Here is a 22,317-nt window from a genome sequence, read left to right as displayed (position 1 = left end):
GTCCGGAAATGATCTACGTATTTTGACTAGGAAAAGTCAAACTTTATAAACTTTGACTAATAATTAGTTAAATTATATGTATAATTAGTTTATAAAATTTATGTCAATACATATGTATTCAAAGAGGTTTTGAGATGACATTGAGTTATTCGTAATTGACATTATATTCTAAGTGATTAATAAAAGTCAAACTTTACTTCGAATGACTTTCTCTAGTCAAAATATGTAGATCATTTCCGAACGGAGGGAGTAATAACAGTGAGGTAGCCTAGGGGGAGGATAATGGGCGCTCGATGAAGGGACTGAGGAAAAAGAAAAGAAAATGGAGAGCGACGGGATCGATTAACAAAGCGCAGGCGTCGTTGTCCCCGCTCACCAAGTTGGGATTATCCCTTTAATAATTGCCCGTCGTGTCAGCGCTCACAGTGACCTCGACGCTCCCCGTTGCGGCCGCACGGATCTCGGCGCGCATCAGGCGGCTCCCGCTCGCGTGATGGCCCAGATATTTCTTTTGTTGGGTTTGGGTTAAGCTGGCTCAGGGTTAGCGTCCACAATGTCGACAGAGAAGTAGTAAAAACTAGCAAGGTGGCCCGCGCTAATAGCGCGGGTAGCTAGTTTTTTATTTAATTCTTTAAAAATATTTACATTGACAGAAGAGATGTATTTTGTAATTTATTTACCTCTCGTTTGCTCTTGTTGAATATTATACTACTTGCAGCTTTCTATGCACATGAGTTCATATCAATCATCATTTTTTATGTTGCTTTATTCTATATTATAGTTGCATATTTTAGTACTTAAACCTGCAAAATCTAAATTTGAGGATTGAATTCAATTTTGGATCACCTTGAATACGGAGCAAATTGTACATAATTGTATTCATATAAAGTTTTTTATAATTATGAAATATATTTATATGTATTTGATAGTTATGTTTGCCAACAATCTGTAACTTAGATGTTGGAGTTCGATTTGTATCTTGCAATATTTTGATTAATATTTAGCGAAAATATATCTAGTATAGTTGTTAGAGCATTTAAATAGCATCTAGCAGATCTAGACTTGACTCATCATCGGAGCGAAATAAAAATGATCATGGATTAGACAAAAAAAAGTTATGTTAAAAAATAAGTTGAGGCCTCCTGCTGGCTTTGGTAAATAAATGTTATGCAAAACTTATATATATGCGTGCTATGTTAATACATATATGTTTTAAATTTTTTATTTAATCGAACCTATTATTATTTTTCCCACTTTGGTTACTGCACAATTTATTTGTTTTTAGCCCATATGACTGCATATATATTGATCTACTTTAGAGTTTTGTCATCTCGGTGATAGATAGTTCCATATATATCTTTGTTGTTGTTTCTAACTCTTTTCTTTATTTTTCATTTTCTCTAGCAATTTTTATTGATTTCTCTGTCTTCTATTTTGTTCCTCGGTATATTTGAAATCGATTAGTGTGTATCGCATCCGATGCATCTAATGGAGAAGTTTCCTGTTTAGTATTGTGCCTCAAGGTTTTTTTTCTGAGCGAAGAGGAGCATCGACAACGTACATTTGTTTGAATCATTTGATTTTGTACTGTAGACAATCAACTTTGAGATAGATTAGCAGGGCTTCAAGCCTATATCTGTGGCTAAAATAATTTCAGTTGTGGCTTCTTTGATGGAGCAGCTTTTTTTATGGATATAGAGCTGTTTTGAAATCCGTTCGCGCTTCTTCTATTTTTTCATGAATATATGAAAGATGTCAAATGTCCAACATGACATGGCTATAATTTAATATTTTTCTCATTCTAATGATATTATTTATAGACTAAACCAATAAATTCACTTTTGTCCTATTCTTTTGCCCTCATTTTCTCATTTTTCCTGCCTTCTTTTTCTATTCTCCTTTTTCTACTTTCCTTACCCGTTCAATCTTGGTGCTTCTTTATCTTTTTCTCTTCTCTTTCTCTATACTTCTTTAGAGGTATCGATCACATTTGTGTTCCATGCCTAGTGTGTACTTATAGAAGATTAGATGGGGATAATAATGTTAATGATTATCTATGCTATTTGATTCCTCACATGACTAACTCCCTGATTTTTCCCATGCATCTATTTATATTGAGCTAATAATAGTCACATTTATTTGTAGGTTTCGGTGCTTTACCCTTTATCCCAGTGATTATTACTTGTATGGAACTATTTATATGCCCATAGAATCATAATTCTTCGTTTACCACCATCAGATTAGTTTGTATAACTAAAGTTGTTCAAGAATATACAATATTTATGATGCTAATTCTTGTTTGGAGAAAGCATTGGTTCTTTAGCGGATATTTCTCTCACATTAATTCGTCTGCGTATTCTTTGGCCCACACTTACAATCATAAGGTGCCAATGGTCTTGCAATAGATTGCAATATGTGAAACTATGCTCATCATCATTATTTTTTCGTCCCTATCTTGACGTTTGGTTGCTCCAGAAGAAATGGATTGATTGAGTCCGGCAATGATTTTGAGTAGAATCCAGTGTGCTTCATGCAGCTGCATGTACTGCAGGACGTTCTTGAGACTCAAAAAGTTGTGATTCGGAATCTCGGACAAAGACTATGGTCGTGTCGTAGTGCAGGGCGTTCCAAAGATTTTTCAAAGCAATTATCTCTTTCAATAGTACCAATACAATACAACTATGGTCGTGTTGTCACGCTTATGCTGCTGCCATTTTTTTGCATCTTTAAGGAAGGTTAATGCGAGACATAGATGGTAACATGAGTTTTTATGTCATGCGGACCCTGTATTTAACTTTAATTGGATACAGACACTTTTTGGTAGTTTAAAATATTGCATCTCATTAAATTGGACATGGACTCTTTTGTCCAATTTAGATCGTTAGATCTTCATTAAATCGAATGGTGTAAATCCTATACACAAATACTATTTAGATCTTCGTTAATTTGGAGTATTTATTAACTTTATTTGCCATGAAACTCAAACTTGGATTTTTATTATTGCATTTGATATTATTTATTTAACTATTTTTCTTCTTAATATGATTCATAATCACTACACACATCAACAATAATTTTTTTATTCTAGTTCTTGCATTTATCTATTTATTAATCATATTTGATGCCAATTTTTTTATACTTTTAATTTTTAATTTAGCTATTTGGCTAATAATAATTTTTTTGTCGTGTGCCAATGCTAATTTTTTTAATTTTATAATTCCGAATTTGCCTATTTAGTAATTGTATTCAACATGGACTCTTTGGTTAACTCCTAATTTTCTTATTTTTTTAATTCCAAATTAAGCTATATTTACTGATCGTATTTGGTATGTACTCTTTGTCATGTCCTTTTTTAATTTTTTAAATTCGAAATTAGCTATTTATTAATCGTATTTGACATCTCATCGCGTTTCTTTACTCCATCATCATCACGAAATCGTCCGTACATCCATCTTCGACATCCCTTCACGTCGGGGCAGTGCCACGACACCGGGGGCACATCGCGTCGGAGGCTCCCTCTGCCAGCCTGTTGCCTGCGACCACCGTGCTGCTAGCTACCAGTAGTTGCTAGGAATTCAAGTCAACATTATCTCTTTGCAAAGAGGTATTAACAGTCCAGATTAATTCTAAAACATATGTTTTTCCATCAAGCTCACGTATTACCCATGCCCCCCTCTTCTTCAATCGTACAGAATGCATAATCCGTTTGCAAAACTTTTAACAGGTACTAACAATATGACATACTAAAAAATTAGTCAACTGACAACAGTTGGACAGTCATAAAATAACGTAGGAATTTCTAGACCCTCTCGACGAACATGGTGGCTTGTTTTAACACTCCCTTAATATTATAATAGAATTTATACTTTTAATTTTAAATTTAGCTAATCAGCTAATATTAATTTTTATCTAGTGGTAATGCTATTTTTTTAATTTGATAATTCAGAATTTTCCTATTTAGTAATTGTATTCATCCTGGACTCTTTGATTAAGCCCTAATTTCCTTATTTTTTTTAATTCTGAATTAAACTATTTACTAATAGTATTCAGCATGGACTCTTTGCCATGTCTTAATTTTTCTTAATTTTTTAAATCCGAAATTAGCTATTTATTAATCGTATTTGATATGAACTCTTGAGTTAGTTTGAACCGTTAGATCTTCATAAAATCCAATGGTGCAAATTCTTCTCTTTTTTAGATTAATGTGGAAATTTTTAGACCCTCTCGGCGAACGTGGTGGCTTCTTTTAACACTCCTTTAATAATATAATAGATAATCGGGCAAAATACTGAACTAAATTTAAAAAATTACTGACTAATGTTTAATAGCTCGTCGGATACTGAACTATCAAAAATTTAGAATAAACTGCTACACCTAAAGTGTAGAATAATACTTATATATACACACACAGATGTAGAGAATTGTAGAAGAATGGGATTTAAATGACAGATGTCGCCGTCATGGTGGTATACGTCATGGGAGCATGATAGCAGATGATTTTCGCGTCTTTTTTAGATGGATGTGAAGGGGGCGTGTACATACAATACTAGCAGTACAAAGCTGGGCATTATCCACTCTACCATTCGAGCATGCAAATATGCAATGCAGTAGGCATCGGTGCCGTCAGCAAAAGACAGCGAGAAAGTGACGGCAGCGTCCATGGACGATCTTGCAGAAACAAATAGGGTCGCTGTACCCGTACTGCTGCTACCACTCTAGGACGTTGATGAGTGGCCAGCAAAGAAAATGGTCTGCTTAATCACTCTGCCCGGCCCCTGCTTGGACTGCAATATAATTGTCTCATAAAAATTGTACAAATGCTCCTTGTTTTTTATATTTCTCAAAAAGAGGAAATAAACGTCCATCTAGGAACCTAGTACTACTATAATGTTTTCTCTATCTACTTCAAAAATCTTTCCTTTGAACGAGAAAAACAAATTGTCCTTTTTTTGCGGATGCCTGTGTCCGTGTGTGGGTGCAGGCGCGTACGCGGCCGTGACATCATCGGGGAGTGGTGGATGTGTTTGATTCCCGGGGTAGGGGATGGTGGACTTCACGCGTGGCCCATCGCCACTTGCCGCCGCCCCAAAGCTTTTTCTTTTTTTCTTTCCTTGAGACGGCAAGATTCTCTTCTCTGGACGATTGACCGGCCGTGTTTGGTTTGATAAAAAGTTTTGATGGAAACTTTTTAGTGTTTTGACCACTAATTAAGGATATTAAATAAAGTCTAATTATAAAACTGACTACACAACTATGATACTGTAGCAGTTACTGTAACTAATGAGGCCTTTGACCGCACGATTCGGAGATGATTAGGTGCGGTTACTGTAGCATCAATGCAGCCAATCGTGATGGAACTTGACTCATTAGATTCGTCTCGAAAAATTACACCTGTACGTGAAAAAATTTTACAAATAAACTTCGTTTAGTACTCCATGCATACATTTTTTTTTTTGAAAAAAATTTGTTGAAACCAAACATGGCCAATGGTGATGATACGCTTGCATACGCATGGCTGGAGTCCAACGCCAGGCGGTGTGTAACTGCAATTATTTATAGGCACGTGCAGGCTCCAGAGCCTACCGGGTCACCATGACCAATTTATTTTTCCAATGGAAACCGAAGTCTGTTTGAATAAAATTTATTTTCCACACGATTTTGTTTCAGAGCCCAATCCAGGTGCTCATTCAGTGCTCCTCCTGGCCCGATCCGGATCATATCCACTCACAAATGGGCTCAATTTGCGTAATCTCAAAAAAAAAGGGCTCAATTTGCGTAATCTCAAAAAAAAAGGGGCTCAATCAGGCCCAAGTTTGCCATTGAACAAGTAAGTCATCTTGAGCTATCATTGACGGCAAGAGAGTTCTACAACAGGGTCTGATCAAAAGAATTGGAACAAGTGAGGACACAGATGTGTGGAGAACAAATTGGTTACCAAGAGATGATCTCATGAGGCCGATCTGCTGCTTGAGCAGTACACCGCCGGTAGTGGTCAGTGAGCTGATCGATCCGGTGAGTTTGTCTTGGGATCTGGATAAGCTGAACTTCTACTTCATACCGATAGACTGGGAGGTAATTAGGAGTATACCTCTATCCACTCGAAGACAGGAGGATTTTTGGACCTGGCACTATGAGAAATCGGGAGTTTTCTCAGTTCGTTCTGCGTACCGAATGCTGGTGTCTAACCGAGAGCACATGACTGATTGGATTGATCACAACCCAGGTCAGTCAGATGTGAGAGCAAAACATAAGGACCGGACATATTTATGTAGTGTCAAAGTTCCTTCCAAAGTTCGAGTCTTTTTGTGGAGACTTGCAAAACAATCGATCCCGACCGGAGATGTCCGTTATCATAGAAATATGGCGCAACACAGCAACTGCTCCATATGTGAAAGGCCGGATTCGTGGGGCCACTCCTTGCTGGAGTGCAATATGGCCAAGCGTGTCTAGGTTTTGCAAGGTGAACCCGTGCTGGAATTTCTAAGTCAGGCACATCATGAGGATGCTAGGGGATGGCTACACGAGGCAGTGGCAAATTTAAGACATGAAGACCTTGTGCGTTTGAGAATCACGATATGGGCGATTTGGTACGCTCGAAGGAAAGCCATTCATGAGGAGATGTTCCAAAGCCCGTTATCTACTCATAATTTTATTGAGCGGTTCTTATCGGATCTAGAAACAGCTACTCCTACGGAGATAAAACATATACAAGAGGAGAGGATCAGGCTTCAGGTGCCGCGCTGGATCCCACCTCCTCAGGGAGTGTTGAAGGTGAATGTTGATGCTGCCCTATCCAAGAATTCAGATACTGCCGCCGTGGCCGCGGTGGCAAGAGATGAAACGGGGATGTTTCTTGGCGCATCAACCCTGGTTGTCGAGGGAATTACCTCGCCGGAGGTTGCGGAAGCTATGGCTTGTCGGGAGGGACTTGCTCTCGCAAGCGATTTGGACCTGCAGAAGATCAGAATTGTCACGGACTGTGTCAATGTGGTGAAGAGCATACATGGGAAGGTATGAGACTTTATGGCCATATCAGGGAGATCAAGGCAGGGGCGGCTCGGTTTGTGGACACTCAGTTCGTTCACGAAGGTCGGAATTCTAATGGTGATGCTCATAAACTAGCTAGAAGTTCGATCTATGAAGTTGTATGACGGCATGTCTGGCTTCTTGCTTCTTCCGATGGAGTTTGTACCAACTATAATTCTTAATTGAAGGTGCTACTATCTCAAAAAAAAAGAAAAAATGTCATCTTGAGCCTACGCAAGAAGGTTCGTTCATCCAAGCATCGACCACGACCATGCGACCGATCGATAGCTTGCACAATCCAAGCACGACGAACAACTGGCTGGCTTCTCAGCGCAACTAGAGGAGTGAAGTTCACCTTCGTGACGACACCGCCGCCGCTGCAGTCCGCGCCAGCCTCCCTGGCCTCCACATGGACGGTCAGGAAGCCCTCCCTGTCCTCCTCGACAGATCGAGACGACGCGGAGGTGGAGCACGACCAGCCCGTCGCCGGCGAACCACTATGGGAGTCGTCTAGTTTGCAGTGTGCCAAAAGCACACGGCAAAGGCCGGAAAACATACGGCAAAGCGCTCACGGTATACATGTGTCGGCAAAGAGGTCTTTTGCTGTGTGTCTTCTGCCGGGCACATGGCAAAGAGGTTGCCGTGTGCATTTTTCGACACCCGGCAAAAAAATGAATATCAAATAAAAAAAGAAATCCATGCGGGCCCGGCAGCACCCCGCCGCCGCCCGCACCCCGCCGTTGCTGCCTTGCCGGCCGCACCCCCGCCGTCGCCCGGACCCCCGCCGCTGCTGCCCAGCCGGCCGCACCACGCCGCCGCTCCCACCCCTGCCGCTGCTCCCTGCCGGCCGCCACCGACGCTCGCTCCCTTGCCGCCGCCGTTCGCTCCCCCGCCGTTGGAGCCATCAACGCCTCCACCGTTGACTTCGAGCACCGGATCCGGCGCGTCCCCCGGTGTGGCTTCCCAGTGAGGAAGGTGGGGTGGGCCGACGCGTGGTCGCGTGCCGGAGGAGGAAGAGTAGGGGCCGGGTGGGCGCCAGGAGGGGGCCAGCCGCACGCCGGAGGCCGGCGAAGCCACTCTGAAGCCGCGCTGGGAGGGGTCCGGCTGGGCGACGGGAGGGGGCCGCCCGCGCGCCGGAGGCCGGAGAAGCCACTCTGCGCGCCGGATCTGGGCGGCAGTTGGGGCGGCGGTGGCGTCGGAGAGGGCCGGTCGGGAGATGACCGCGCCGGGAGGGGGCTGGCTGGGCGACGAGAGGGGGCCAGCCGCGCGCCGGAGGCCGGCGAAGCCACTTCGCGCGCCAGATTTGGGCGGCAGTCGGGGCGGCGGTGGTGTCGGAGACGAGGGATGGGTGGCGGCGTGGGCAGAGAGGAGGGAGAGAGGGTAGCAGCAGTGGGGACTGGGGAGAGATGGGGTCGGCGTGTGAGGGGGTAGGGTTAGGGAGACGGTGTGATCGGTGTGTTGGGCCGGGCCGGATGGGGTGTTGGGGGGAGGAAATTTTGTTTGTCGTGTGTTGTATAGATGGACTCACGGTAAACTCCTTTTTGCCGTGTGTCCTAATCCTTGACCCACGGCAAAGTATTTTTTTCCTATTTTTCAATTCCAATTCCTAAACTGCAAATATTTGGTTATTCCATGCATGAAAATTTTAGATAAGAGTTTTACATAGCCAAACAAACTCATGAAAAAAAGGAAACTTATTATTTCATGTGTTTTTAGCTTTAATTTTATTAACATTAACAAATAGATTATTTGCAAAAAAAATAATAATTATCAAACTGAACCGAAAAATAACCGAATTTTAGCATGAAACAACCTTACTTGTGTTTTGCAAATAGAAAATGTTTCAGGGTCATCTGCAAATTCATTCGTAACATTTAGTATAAACCTATACGACTACTTCTCAGCTCTACGGATCTTCGCTAGAGATGTTTCGATATATAACTACTGTACGGCGAAACTTGTGCGAAACATTTTAAATTGTTTTTCACAGTATCCACACATGAAATAATGACACCACGACAAATTTCATGATTTTCGGAATTTGTTTGCTTTTATTAGAATTTTAAACTAATTTGGCAACACGTTCTGGACCATGATTTGTTACAAAGATATTCAAAATTTACTTATGTTTTACGCATACAACCTCAAATTGAACTCGCGAATATGTCTATCAATTTTATATTCTTTATACTTATCTAATCAAAAGACTTCCAGTTCAATCATCAGAAATTTGATTACTGACATTAAATGTCTAAATATAGCAAAAATATTGAGAAATTTACCAATGTTTAACATGGAGCAACATGTATTGTATACTTATACCAGAAAATGTGTGGAGGCCAAATTTAATTTTTTTGAAAAATCTTTGCCGTGTGCGCAAAAAAAAACACATACGGCGAACTCAATTTTTGCCGTGTGCCAGTTGTTTGCCGTGGGCTGTGTCTCGAGGCACACGGCAAAATGTGCGTTTGCCGTGAGCCTTTTCTCCTGGCACACGGCAAACCGAGTCTTTGTCGTGTGCCCGATGTTTTGCCCACGGCAAACTTTGTGGCACATGGAAAACGCACATTTTCCGGTAGTGAACCCCGCGCCACCTTCGCGTCCAGGGAGTCGAGCAGGACGAGTGGACGACGTCCTCGCCGATGCCGGTGGTGCGCGCCGTGAAGTCCGCCGACCCCTCGACGACGCGGACCTCGACGGTGCGTGGCCTCCACCGCCTGGCTGAGATGCGCGAACGCAAACTCCATCGTGCTGTGCTGGCTTCTCCGGGCGAAGCCATTGTTGCTGCTCATGTGAGGAATGCCGTTGTAGCACAAGCAGTGGTAGGCTGGTAGCACAGTACCTTGTTCTCAGTCCTCACACTCAAATGGTGTTCCATACTGCTCCTGCTGACCTTCAGGTCGACCTCCAAGAAGACGGCATCGAAAAGAATGACGGCACGACTAGGGCCAGTGAGCCTCAAAGACGAATCCTGCATTTAGAAACACATACAAAAAATACAGTTGATAACTGTACATGCTTGTTACCAATATGCGCACATGTCTTCAAAAACCCAGAAGACTGGAGCAGCAGAGCGATGGACAGACAGTGTGAAGAACAGCATGGAGCACACAAACACATGGATATGTTTTTGCAGCGTGAAGGACAGCATTATATTGCTAATACAAATCAAAAATAAAAAACTCGACATGCGGAGGAAAGACTACAAACAACCCCCCTCCCGATATTTTCACGAAAGAACTTTCTCACATAGGCCGAGAAAATTCCTGAACACCCAGCTCATCCGTACACAGTGCCCTTAACCTGTGAGAATAGGCGATCCCGCATATGGAGACCAGCGATCAGGGTCAGACCCAACTTTGCTTTGGATATTGTGACCGGTGAGGTTTTTTTGTGTGCAAATACCAGGATTTGGCCCTGGTCGGCTGGCAGAAGACCAACACCTGCCCAACCACTGGGCTATCACATAGTTTGCAATGCAAAGAAAAACTGAAATGGCAATAACTTGATCTGCAGACCATCTTACATGTAGCAGAGTGATTATTTTCAAACTATAGAGAAATAAAATCAAGCACACAGCACTTTGATGATAATTAGGATGACACATCACACATATTCCCCTCAATTTCGATCAGTTTTAATTGTAGAAGATTGGCTCAATCATATGTGGAAGTTCCAGTCGCTCATATGTGAAGTTGAATAAAGAATGTAGCATAAAAGAAAGTGAAGTGATCATTGTCGCCGCAGGTGACTCACTTGCCTTTGGTAAGCAAGGATCTGGCAGTTCTCCCTGTTGCGTCGGAAGAGGTAGTTGCGCTTTCGATCCAGCGAGTCTCGCACAGCAACATGGCCGTACACATCCAGCGGCCACTGGAGCCTCCAGTGATCTCCATCACCTTTGCCGAAACGATTTGCAGCATGTCTATTGGCCAACAGGCCAAGTAGAGATCGGAAGGATCGGCCCAACCACTGCTAGAAAAACTCTCATGATTACTGAGCGGAACCTCCGGTTAGTACCGGTTTTCAGCCCGGTACTGCTCCTCCAGTACTAAGTGCGCGTGCACTTAGTATCGGTCAGATCGCCTGGTACTAAACGGCCTATTTAGTACCGGTTGGTAACACTGCTGGCCAAGCCAGCAGCTAGGCGGAGCAGAGAAGTTTTTTTTTCTTTTTGATCCTTTATATTTGTTCTCTTTTCCTTTCAATTTCAATTAATTAGTATTAGTAGTCGTACTCGTAGCGGTTTGTGTATTCGTACTCGTATCTAGAATTCGTATTTGTATACGGAGTAAAGCAAATAAAAGAAATTATATACATATATGAATAAAAAAATATTAGAAATTATATACATACATGGATGAAATACAATAATATTTACAAGTATGAATGCTCATAAGTTTTTTCCGACAAATTCTTCAATAATTCTAATCATCTTCATCGTCATCGGCACCGGCATTGCTCTTGCGGCGTTTCTTGAGTTCAGCTCGAGCCACACTTATCCTTGGATCGAAATGAAATTCACCTTTTGGATTTATCATCTCATCCAACAGGAATCCACAGAGTGCTTCTTGAATTCCCCTGATTCTTTCTGGTTCGATGAGGTTCTCTTTCATATTCCAAATCTGTCAACAACAAATAAACACTAATATTTTAATTTAGTACCTGCATGGAATTAGATACAAGAAATTGTTACAAATGTTATACGTACTTCGAAGTTTTCTTGTGTCACCCTCTTGGTATCTCTGGAAAAAAAAGTGCATGTGCTCACATACGTAGTATCCGCAAAGGTTGGTTCCTTGGTTCTGTCTCAAACACTATATATATACATGTTATGAAATATTTATGATGTTTGAATAAATGAAAGTAGATGTGCGATATTCGTACCGGCTTGTTATGGTTGAATTCGAGTTCAGTCGGTGTTGATGTGACTCCTAATTGCATTTTGAGGAACCGAGACCATGCCCTTTGCATGATGTGTACGAGATTTTGATATAATTCTAGTGGCTTCTTCAAGGAGTCCCACACATTAACTCGGGAACGATCGATTTCGATCACAAGTAAGATCCAGTGGAAACTGTTGATACATACATATGGATACAAGAAATATTAGATATATACACTTATTGGCTAGTTGAAGTGACTCAAAAAGTCAAAGGACTCACTCGAAGTTGTACGGAAATAGAATGAATGTGCGATCGTGCTGCCCTTTCAAGGACATGAGTATATTATTCTCGGTCCGATTAGGATATTGGCATACACTCTCCTCATGTATAACATTCGGATCCATGAAGCCAACGTTGTAAATCCCGCTCTTCCGGCATTCTTGCATTTTCATCCTGCACAATTACAAATAAAAGGAGGGAATGAAAATTCGAAATGACTTAGTGGAGCTAGAGTATACAATTGACAGAAAACACTTACATAGACCATACACTGGCGAGGGACTTGTCTAGGGCGTCTTGATAGAATAGAAACAAAAAATGGTCAAAATCGATCCAAATGTCATTGTGACACCCCGGCCTAGAGCTTAATAGGATTAATAGGATACTCATACCAACAAGTTGCAACTTCTTTTCCGGAAGCCGGTCTCCAAAGAACTCCGAGGTTAAGCATGCTTGGCCCGGAGAAATTTGGGGATGGGTGACCGACCGGGAAGTTTTTCCCGGGTGCGCACGAGTGTGGACAAAGTGTGCAGAAAAGACTGGTGCTGGTCTGTGAGGACAGTCTATGTCCTAGAAAGCAGCCAGATGTAAGCGGGCCCGGCCTCGGGGAGGCGGGACGTTACAGTCATCCATCCCCCGATAGAAATGGGTATGTTTAATTCGAGCGGCTAGCATTATATACCCCTTTGCACATGCTTTCAAGTACCACTTATGGAACTCACGTATTTTTGTTGGTAGGGTGTCACTCAACTCTGGCCACATCAGAGGTTCCCCAATTACAAATGGCTTTCTTCCTGCCCCTTGGTGAACCAGGATTTTTTCATGACCTATGAGCTGAGCTTTTGTGAGGTTCGTTTCCTTGACAAAGTCAACAGTAGCTTCATCCTCTTTTGAAAGCACTACTAGAGGGGGTACCTTTTTTTGGGTTGTTCTCCAAGCTGGGGAACTCTCTGGTTCTCTCGCCGGTTACTCTTCTTCTCCCATGACTTTGTGATCGAGCGGTCGTAGTCCGACATCAGTGGAGGCTTTGGTTGGCACATCATGGATAGAAAGAATTTCTTCGCTGCTGGATCCACTGGTTCCTTTGGCGGAGGCTTCTTTGGCTTCAACTGCTTGCGCACGTCTTCTTGCACGCAAGCAGTCAATTCCTCATCAGTCATGTCGTAACCTGACTTCTCTGGCGGGGGCTTCTCTTTCTTCTTTCGTTCTTGGGTCTTCTTCGGTGGCCTTGGAGGTGGCGGTGGCGGCACCCAAGCAGATTTCTTGACACTATAATGTTTATCTCTCGAAAGTGAATATATTGTGTAGGAATACATGGCCTATAATGTTTATCTCTTTCATAATATGAAGCAGGAGATGGGTCATAATATTAAATAACGAAGGTGGAAAGACCATCTCAAAACTGACAAGATATTGGACCACATCATTCTGTAGCCTTGTGAGTTTATTTGGATCGATTGCCTTATGCGAAATTTCATTAAGAAAGGCACATAGCTTCACCACTACTAATCTTATATTTTCTAGTAGAATACCCCTCAGCGCGACTGGAAGCAATGGGTCATCAGAACATGGCAATCATGAGACTTTAAGTTTGTGAACTTTTTCTCTTTCATATTAATTCTTCCCTGCATATTCGAGGAGTAACCGAACGGTACCTTCTGTAAGGATCACCGGGGTGTCCGACCCTAGAGGGGGAGGGGATGAATAGGGTTGCTAATTCGCTTTCTAACCTAGGACTCAATCTACTTGCATAAGATAATCCTAATACGTCCTACACATGCTAGTTATGACTAAAGTTTATCTATGCTACTCTCTACTTACCCCAAAAGACTTGCAACCTATAGCCAATCCTAATCAAACTTAACTAGGAAAGTAAAGACACGTAAGATAGAGTAAATGCGAAAATATAATATGGTAAGTAAAGAGGTAAGGGAGAGAATATGCAAACTCCCATGAAGACACCAAGACACATGATTTAACGTGGTTCGGTTAGGACACCAAGTCCCTCCCTACGTCCAAGGCCACTTGTCTAACAAGAACAAGTGTGATGCCGAGTCTTATCGCTTGATCACCGTCTTGCGTTCGCCACCAAGGCTTCCGGTAAGCAAAGGCTAAGTGACCCCAAGTCACCAAGACAAGGCCACAGCCACCGTCTCTCTCGAAGCGTCACCAACGGCACCGTCTTCACTATCGGAGCTTCTCACCAAGAGGGGTCTCCTTCCCCGCACAAAGTGTCGTTGCCTCTCCACACCAAGTCGAAGGGTCACACGACGAGTACACAAGATGCTTGCCGCAGCAAGGCTTTCACTCAAGCTAGTTCTCTCAAGAACTAAGACTAATCAAGCACTAAGCACTCTCACAAGTGTGCTTAATCCTATATGATATACAATGAAGCTCTAAGGTGGTTGGAGATGATCTTCAACTCTTTTATGCTTCCTTAGTCTCCAGCACACACAAATGAGGCATGGGGTGGCATATATATAGCCCAAACCCTCAAACTAGCCGTTGGGAAAAGGCTGACGAAATTCCTTAACGCCGGTTGATCCGACGCTCAGTTTTTGTCATCACTGGTTCAACCGGTGAATGCATTTTCCCAGTAACTAGCCGTTACTGCTCCAACGGCTACTTGATCAATTGCACCGACTCTCTTGAAAAGCACCGTCGGTTTAACCGGTGTATGTAAGCTCAGAAACCCCAAAAACGGAGTCTCTGGACAACTGCACCGACGCTTGTCTTCAGGCATCGTCGGTTCAATCGACGCCAAACCCTAGCCTCAGCTTCTGGGTCCATTGCACCGATGCCATCATTTTTCCCATCGTCGGTTCATCCGGTGCACTCTGCTGACTGAGTCTTCTCTGAGCTCATTGCACCGGTGTATGTAATTTGCCTCACGTCGGTTTAACCGGTGAGTGCAAATTACCTATGTCTTGGTCCTTTCGCCCTGATTTCTTCGGGGTTTTGTATCTTTTCATCCCTTGGACTTATAAGCCTGATAATGATCATCTTAACACATATATTAGTCCAAGTGTTGTGTGTGTCATCAATCGCCAAAACATTATATTGAAATATGGCATGAGAGGCCATTTTCGCTACACCTTCATACTGTTCAAGCAAAAAACATGCTTTCCTTCTCCTCTTTGCCGAGAGTGTAGCTAGTAGGATGTAACTAGTGCTGTCCATTTTCTCTCTTCTCAGGACGTAGGTCTCCTCATTGTTTTGTTTCTTTCAAATCACGTCTGGCTTCCAGTGTATCTTTTGACTGCCCATACGTACCGAGAAATCCTAGCAGGTTCATGCAAAGATTCTTCGTCAAGTGCATCACATCGATTGCGTTGCGGACCTCCAGGACTTCCCAATATGGGAGCTCCCATAGTATGGACTTTTTCTTCCACATTGGGGCACGGCCGTTTTCATCATTCGGAACTTGTTGGCTTCCACGACCCTTTCCAAACACGACATGGACATCCTTCACCATCGAGAAAACACGCTTCCTGTTTCGGAACATAGGCTTAGCACGAGTTTCCAGTTCCCCTTTGAAATGTTTTCCTTTTCTTCTCAAGGGGTGGTTGAGGGGAAGGAATCGACGATGATCCATGTACACGACCTTCCTACAATTTTTTAGATACAAGCTCTCGGTTTCTTCTAGACAATGAGTGCATACCTGGTATCCCTTATTCGACTGTCCAGATAGATTGCTAAGTGCAGGCCAATCGTTGATGGTAACGAAAAGCAATGCTCGCAGGTCAAAATTTTCCTGTTTGTACTCGTTCCAAACACGTACACCTTCCTCCTTCCACATCAGCAAAAGTTCATCAACCAACGGTCTTAGGTACACGTCAATATCATTGCCCGGTTATTTTGGGCCTTGGATAAGCACCGGCATCATCATGTACTTTTGCTTCATGCATAGCCAAGAAGAAAGGTTGAACATATAGAGGGTTACAGGCCATGTACTGTGACTACTGCCCCACTCGCAGAATGGATTCATTCTGTCCGTACTTAAACCGAACCTTATGTTCCTTGGGTCGTTATCAAAATTTGAGAATTCTCTATCCACGTTTCTCCACTGGAACCCATCCGCAGGGTGTCTCAACATCTGATCTTGCTTACGCTCATCTTTGTACCACTGCATCAATTTAGCATTGGATTTATTTCTAAAAAAGCACTTCAAACGTGGTATTACTAGAAAATACCACATCACCTCAGTGGGAACTTTTTTCTTGACGGGCTCCCCGTCGACCTCACCAGGATCATTTTGCCTGATCTTGTACCGTTTTGCATCACAGACAGGACAAATATACAGTTTCTCATATTCTTCGCCTCGATAGAGAATACAATCGTTAGGACATGCGTGAATTTTCTGTACCTCCAATCCAAGAGGGAAAACAGCCTTCTTTGCTTCGTATGTTGTAGAGGGCTGTTCAATCCCCTCTGGAAGCATGTTCTTTACGATTCCAAGTAGCTCCTCAAATCCTTTATCGGTGACACCATTAGCTGCCTTCCACTGCAGCATTTCAAGTGTGGTACCCAACTTTTTAAGCCCATGCTTGCAATCTGAATACAATAATTTTTTGTGATCCTCCAATATCTTCTCAAACTTCTTTGACTCCTTCAAATTTCACAGTCTCTTTGTGAATCCACTAGAACCTGACCTAATTCATCAGGTGGTTGGTCTTCTGCTGCATTTTCTCCAGCCTCGTTCATTTCTTCAGCATCGTCCATGGGTTCATCTTCAAAGGCTCCCACTTCATATAGATGAGCCCAGTCTGCAATATTATGATCATCATCTTCTTCACCATCTTGCATCACAACTCCAGGTTCACCATGCTTGGTCCAAAGAGTATAGTTATCCATGAAACCCTTTTCATAAATGTGGGCGTGTAGAGTGCTTCTCTTGGAGTATTCCTTTTTATTTTGGCAAAGGCGGCATAGACAACATATGAAACCTTTCGATGACTTGTGGGCCTCCGCCACATCGAGAAAAGACTTTAGACCATTAATCCACGCCATGGTGCACCGGTCGCCGTACATCCATTGTCGGTCCATCGATCTACAATTTAATATTAAGTAACAACATTATTTTACTTGTGTTCATATCATTTGGCATATAACATAATGAAATACAAAAGCCATTTCCGCGAATTTAACATTGAAATACAAAAGGTTTGAATATCCATCACATAACATGCTTAAATTACACAATATGATAAATAGAAGTCCAAATTAATATATAGATTACACTACATGCTAGCTACCTAATACAAACTACTCATCATGAAATCTTTTGACCAATGACTCGGGAACTGCCTCGCGAAGTCTTGACACGGAATGGTCATATTCCGCTAGCCCTAACGCTTCACGTCTTGGATTATATCAAGCCATCAACTCATGATCATCATCAGTACCATGCAACTCGACATTGAACTCACGATAGAATTTACGACTTTCTTTGCCACTGGAGAATATATGAAAAGCTTTCTTAATCCAACGACGAATACGACCGCTAACAAGACCAAGACGCTCTGTAGGGTGGAACTCAAGCGAATGACCAGTGCGCTTTAGTTCATTGCGTACCGCCGCACGAGCCATAGCTCGACGCTCCAAGGCATCATGTTGCAAAGGAATTTCTAAGAAATAATATTAATAACAATTCAATTATATATACAAAGAATGAAGACCATCAAACAGTTATTTGCCTCAGATATATATGTTACTTTCCATTTGACCTTGAGCTTATAGTATAAGGAGCATCGCAGGTATATTAAACAAAAATGAGATCATGAATGGCAAGGAACCATGGGACACACCCAGCCCAACCGTCAAATCATCACAATCAAGATTTGCTTGGGCATGGATGTGTCCCATGGTTTCAAGACAACCATGAGTATAGCACTACTAGTACCACATAGCTCAAGGTCATCATATAATGTCATCACAGATATTGATATCATCTCAACAAAAGAAATTGAAACAGTTATTTGCCTCGGATATGTTGCCTTCCATTTGACCTTGAGCTTCGAGTATAAGGAGCATCCATGTAGTAAATAATTAGGTTCATAAATGGCAAGGAACCATGTGACACATCTAGCCCAACCATCAACTTAAATCATCACAACCGAGATTTTCTTGGGCATGGATGTGTCACATGGTTTCATGACAACCATGAGAAGTATACCTAAACGACACAAAAAACACACTTCTAATACCACAAAGCTCAAGGTCATCATATAATATCATCACAGGCATTGATATCATTTAACTAAAAGCTTAACAACTACAAACTAACCATACCACTTCAAAAAAGATAGCAAACTAATTAACCATGGCACTAGAAAAAAATTGAAAAAATCACTATAAATTATCCACATTGAAACTATCCAATAGACCTTCTCCAAATTCAAGTAATGTTTCTATACATCTCAAATCCATGCATATATTAAAGAAATTGTGCTCATTCTTACTATTTCTAATAATAAAAAATTTCTCTAACTATGGAGCATCAAAAAAAGAATGAAGACCATAAAACAAGAGAGGATAAAGTTGTAAACCTTTGGTGCACTTGGATGAGTGAAATCCCCACAAAACTTGAGAAAATGGGCAGAACCTCCACTCTAGGTCGCCAAGGAGAAGAAGAACCCGAGCTCTCGGTCAAATGCTGGCTCGGGCTCGGGGAGGAAGAAGGGACTAGAATATATAGAAGAGCATTAGTACCGGCTGGAGCCACAAGCTTTAGTACCGGCTGGTGGCTCGAGCCGGTGCTAAATGGCCACTTAGCCGTTGCGCGCATCGTCGGTTGAGCAGTTTAGTACCGGCTGGTGGCTCCAGCCGGTACTAAACAGCTCCCATGGCTACTATTTCTTACGCTCGGTACTAAATGTGAGCATTAGTACCGGACGAAACCGTGCTCGGTACTAACGCCCACGGACGAATGAGCCATTTTCTGGCAGTGAACCATGTGCTGCATGGCTGGAATTTGCGCTGCATGCCGGCACAGCACACAGTATTCATAAAAACTTTCTTATATGCAGAATATTATGATGTTGGAATCAAATCACTCACGGGAGAAAAAAAAATAAAAACAGTGACCTTAGCAATCGCCCCCCTGATTCTAACTTGTAACTCTGAAGAATCATAAGCTAGCGATAACCCTTTGCCTCAACCTGATGGATCCAAGGATACCCCAATACCATTAAGTTCAAGGGGGAAAAAGGCGTTTTTGCCCCTATTTCAAACATCAATGGTGATTTTACCTCTTCTTTTTAAACTTTGTGATTTTATCGCTGTAACTTTGAAACGAATGAGTCGTTTACCCCTGCTTTGTAACGTCGTTTGATCTGCAAGGATTAAATGGGAGGAGAAGTGGAAAAGAAAAGGCACATATGGGAAAAGACAGTAGTACCCCTTGCCTTATCTTCTTTCACCTGCTCGGAAGAAACCAAACCCACGTAGAGTATGGAGGGCTGGCAGCGGTGCCACCGTGCACACGGTGGTCGCGTCCTTCCCCAGACACCATCGCGGTTTCCACTCCCCCTCCTTGTCGCTCTGGCGCTCCTCCGGCGCTCGGCCCGCTGCAGTCGTGCATCGCACCACTCGCCCCCCTCCGGCGTGCGGCCCGCAGCACAGGCGAGCCACAGCTCTCCCGTGCGCGGCCACTGCCCAGGACAGTCGCGGCACTCGCCCCCCTCCAGGAACCCCGCGTCGCCCCCCTCCGGCGCCCCTCCGGCAAGATCCTCTGCCTCCAAGAACCAGTTTGGGAGAATTATCATGGAAGAACAGAGGCATACTTTCGTCAATTTCTAAGATGTGTGTTCATGAGATGGAAGAACCGGCCTACAATTAGTAGATGTGTTAACTTCGCCCTAACTTCTTTATTCCCTGATATGATTTGTAGGGTAAATCACATAATTGAAACTTGTTAGAGTGTGCTCGTTTTCAGTTTGCCTGACAGTGGTCCAAAATTATGGTGGCAAGGTAAAACTTTGCCAACCAAGATTGTTGACATAAATAGCCCAATTTTATTTAATTAGCCTAAGAAAATTTTAGTGTCACCACATATATTAACTTGCTTATTCTCTTCTTGTGAAGTGCAAGTGATACAGGAAGGAGAAGGGGACGAGGAAGGGATCAAGGAGAGGACAATAATGAGACAATGTATGTGATTGATGGCTGCTGTTTGTTAATATTTTCCAAGCAAATTTCAGTGTTACCAGATAAATTAACTTGCTATTACTCTCTTCTTATGAAGTGCAAGTGACATTGGAAGGGGTAGGGGAAGAGGAAGAGGAAGGGGAAGGGGAAGAGGAGAGGGAAGAGGTCCAGGAGAGGCCAACAATGAGACAAAGTAAGACAAGCCACCAATGCCTTTGTTTACTATATATTTTAGTAATTGTACTAACATAATTCTGCTATTTTTTCATATAAAGCACACCTGCATCAGCAAGGGGAAGAGGAAGGAGCGGAAGAGGAGCAACTTCCGAGTGGCTTGCCACTTTGTTGGGTTTCAATGCTTGACATGTAGCTCACTACAAGTTGCTTAGGAAATCCACTACTAGTACCTACTTTTGTTTGACATGTCATTTGGACATATGTGTTGGTGTTTGACATGTTCTCTGGACCTCTATGTTGTCATCAAACATGATACTAAAATGGCATGTTATATGGATTTAGTTTGTTAGTCTGAATGCAATATTTGTCAAATTAGTTTGCTATGTGATATTTAATTCTGTTTCTATGGATTGTCAGTTGAAATGTTGTTGAAATTTTCTACAATTCCTGTATTCAAAATATCAACTTGTTGATCTAATACAGTGGTAAAAACACAATTATCATAAGAAACAGGCGTAAAAACGTATAGGCAAAGTTGTCCATTTGTCCAAAAATTAACACTGCTAGAGGGACTTAACAGACCAGGGGTAGAATCAACCTTCATTTTGAAATCGCAGAGGTAAAATCAGAAAGTTTAAAAAATGAGAGAAAAATCACCATTTCATTGCCAGGGTAGAAATACTTTTGTCCCTAAGTTCAAGTACCATAAAGTCATAAACCCAAATTCCAGCCGCGCTTGCGCCAAAAAAAATTTCAGCCACAACAGTGTTTCTGTTTCTACTAGGTTTAGGTACCTGAAATAAAGATCTGAATGCATGTCTCTGTTCTTGTGCACCAAAAATTGGGACCTAAAACTAAGCATAAAATTTAGGCCACCTCCACGATCCAGAAGGAAATCACCTGCCTAGATGTTGAATTGGAGGCAAAGATAGGCGGGAGGAGAGGGCCTTTCACATCTGATAATCTGAATCGTGCAATCAAGAAAAAGAGAAGAATCGAAGAAGAAGAAGAATCTACTCACTCTCGTCCTCGAACGAGCCCCTCGTTTTGCCGTACATGCGGATCCACTCCTCGCGGTAGGAGTTGAGGATATTCATCCCCGCAGTCCAATCTACCTCGTCCACATCCATGTACTCCTGGGGGCCGTCGCCACGTCGTTTTTGTCGGCCGTGCCCCTGCGCGACTACGAAAACAATTTTTAGAAGTGGGTAAAAAGTATTTTTAGAGGCGGATGTGATATCCGCCGCTAGCTACAAATGATTTTTATAGCAGCGGGTAACACGGCCACCACTAAAAATCAACCACCTCTAAAAAATTTCAGAGGCGGGTGAGGGCGGCATGGGGTGGGTCATATCGCGACCCGCCTCTACAGATTACATAATAAAACAAAAAATGCTGGCAACAGTTGCTTTGAGCCGCTGCTCCTCCCCTCGCTGGCGCTCGTGCCGCCATCGTGCTCACCATGCCGCCCACCGCACTACTCCCCGCGCCGCCATCGCTACACCGCGCCGGCCTTCCAACGGCGTGCTGCTCTCCCGTGTCGCTATCATGCTCATGTCATGTTGCGTCGTGCCGCACACCGGGAGAGAGATCGGCAAGAGGTAGGGGGGGGGAGAGAGAGAGTGCTGCTGGCCACCCAAGCGACCCGAGGGAAGAGATAAGGAGAAAGAGAGAGGTAAGAGACAAGGAGAGAGAGAGAGACTTGCTGGCTTTTGAATTTTTAACGAAAAAGAACGTGCTGCTGATTTTTTAATTTTTTAGGGATGGGTGATTGCATAGAAATGTATTTTCAGGGATGAGTTGT

General features: G+C 42.9%; 1 long non-coding RNA gene across 1 annotated transcript; it reads left to right on the top strand.

The window, feature by feature from the left end:
• Positions 1 to 20,436: 20,436 nt before the first annotated feature.
• Positions 20,437 to 20,896, top strand: LOC120696838. The gene is made up of 2 exons (XR_005684305.1): positions 20,437 to 20,529; positions 20,612 to 20,896. It is a non-coding gene; the product is annotated as an uncharacterized LOC120696838 (long non-coding RNA).
• Positions 20,897 to 22,317: the final 1,421 nt, after the last annotated feature.

Source organism: Panicum virgatum, chromosome 3K, assembly GCF_016808335.1.
Source record: "Panicum virgatum strain AP13 chromosome 3K, P.virgatum_v5, whole genome shotgun sequence".
Lineage (NCBI taxonomy): Eukaryota > Viridiplantae > Streptophyta > Magnoliopsida > Poales > Poaceae > Panicum > Panicum virgatum.
The sequence above is the reverse complement of the archived record's forward strand: the minus strand, read 5'-3'. Positions and strand labels throughout refer to the sequence as shown.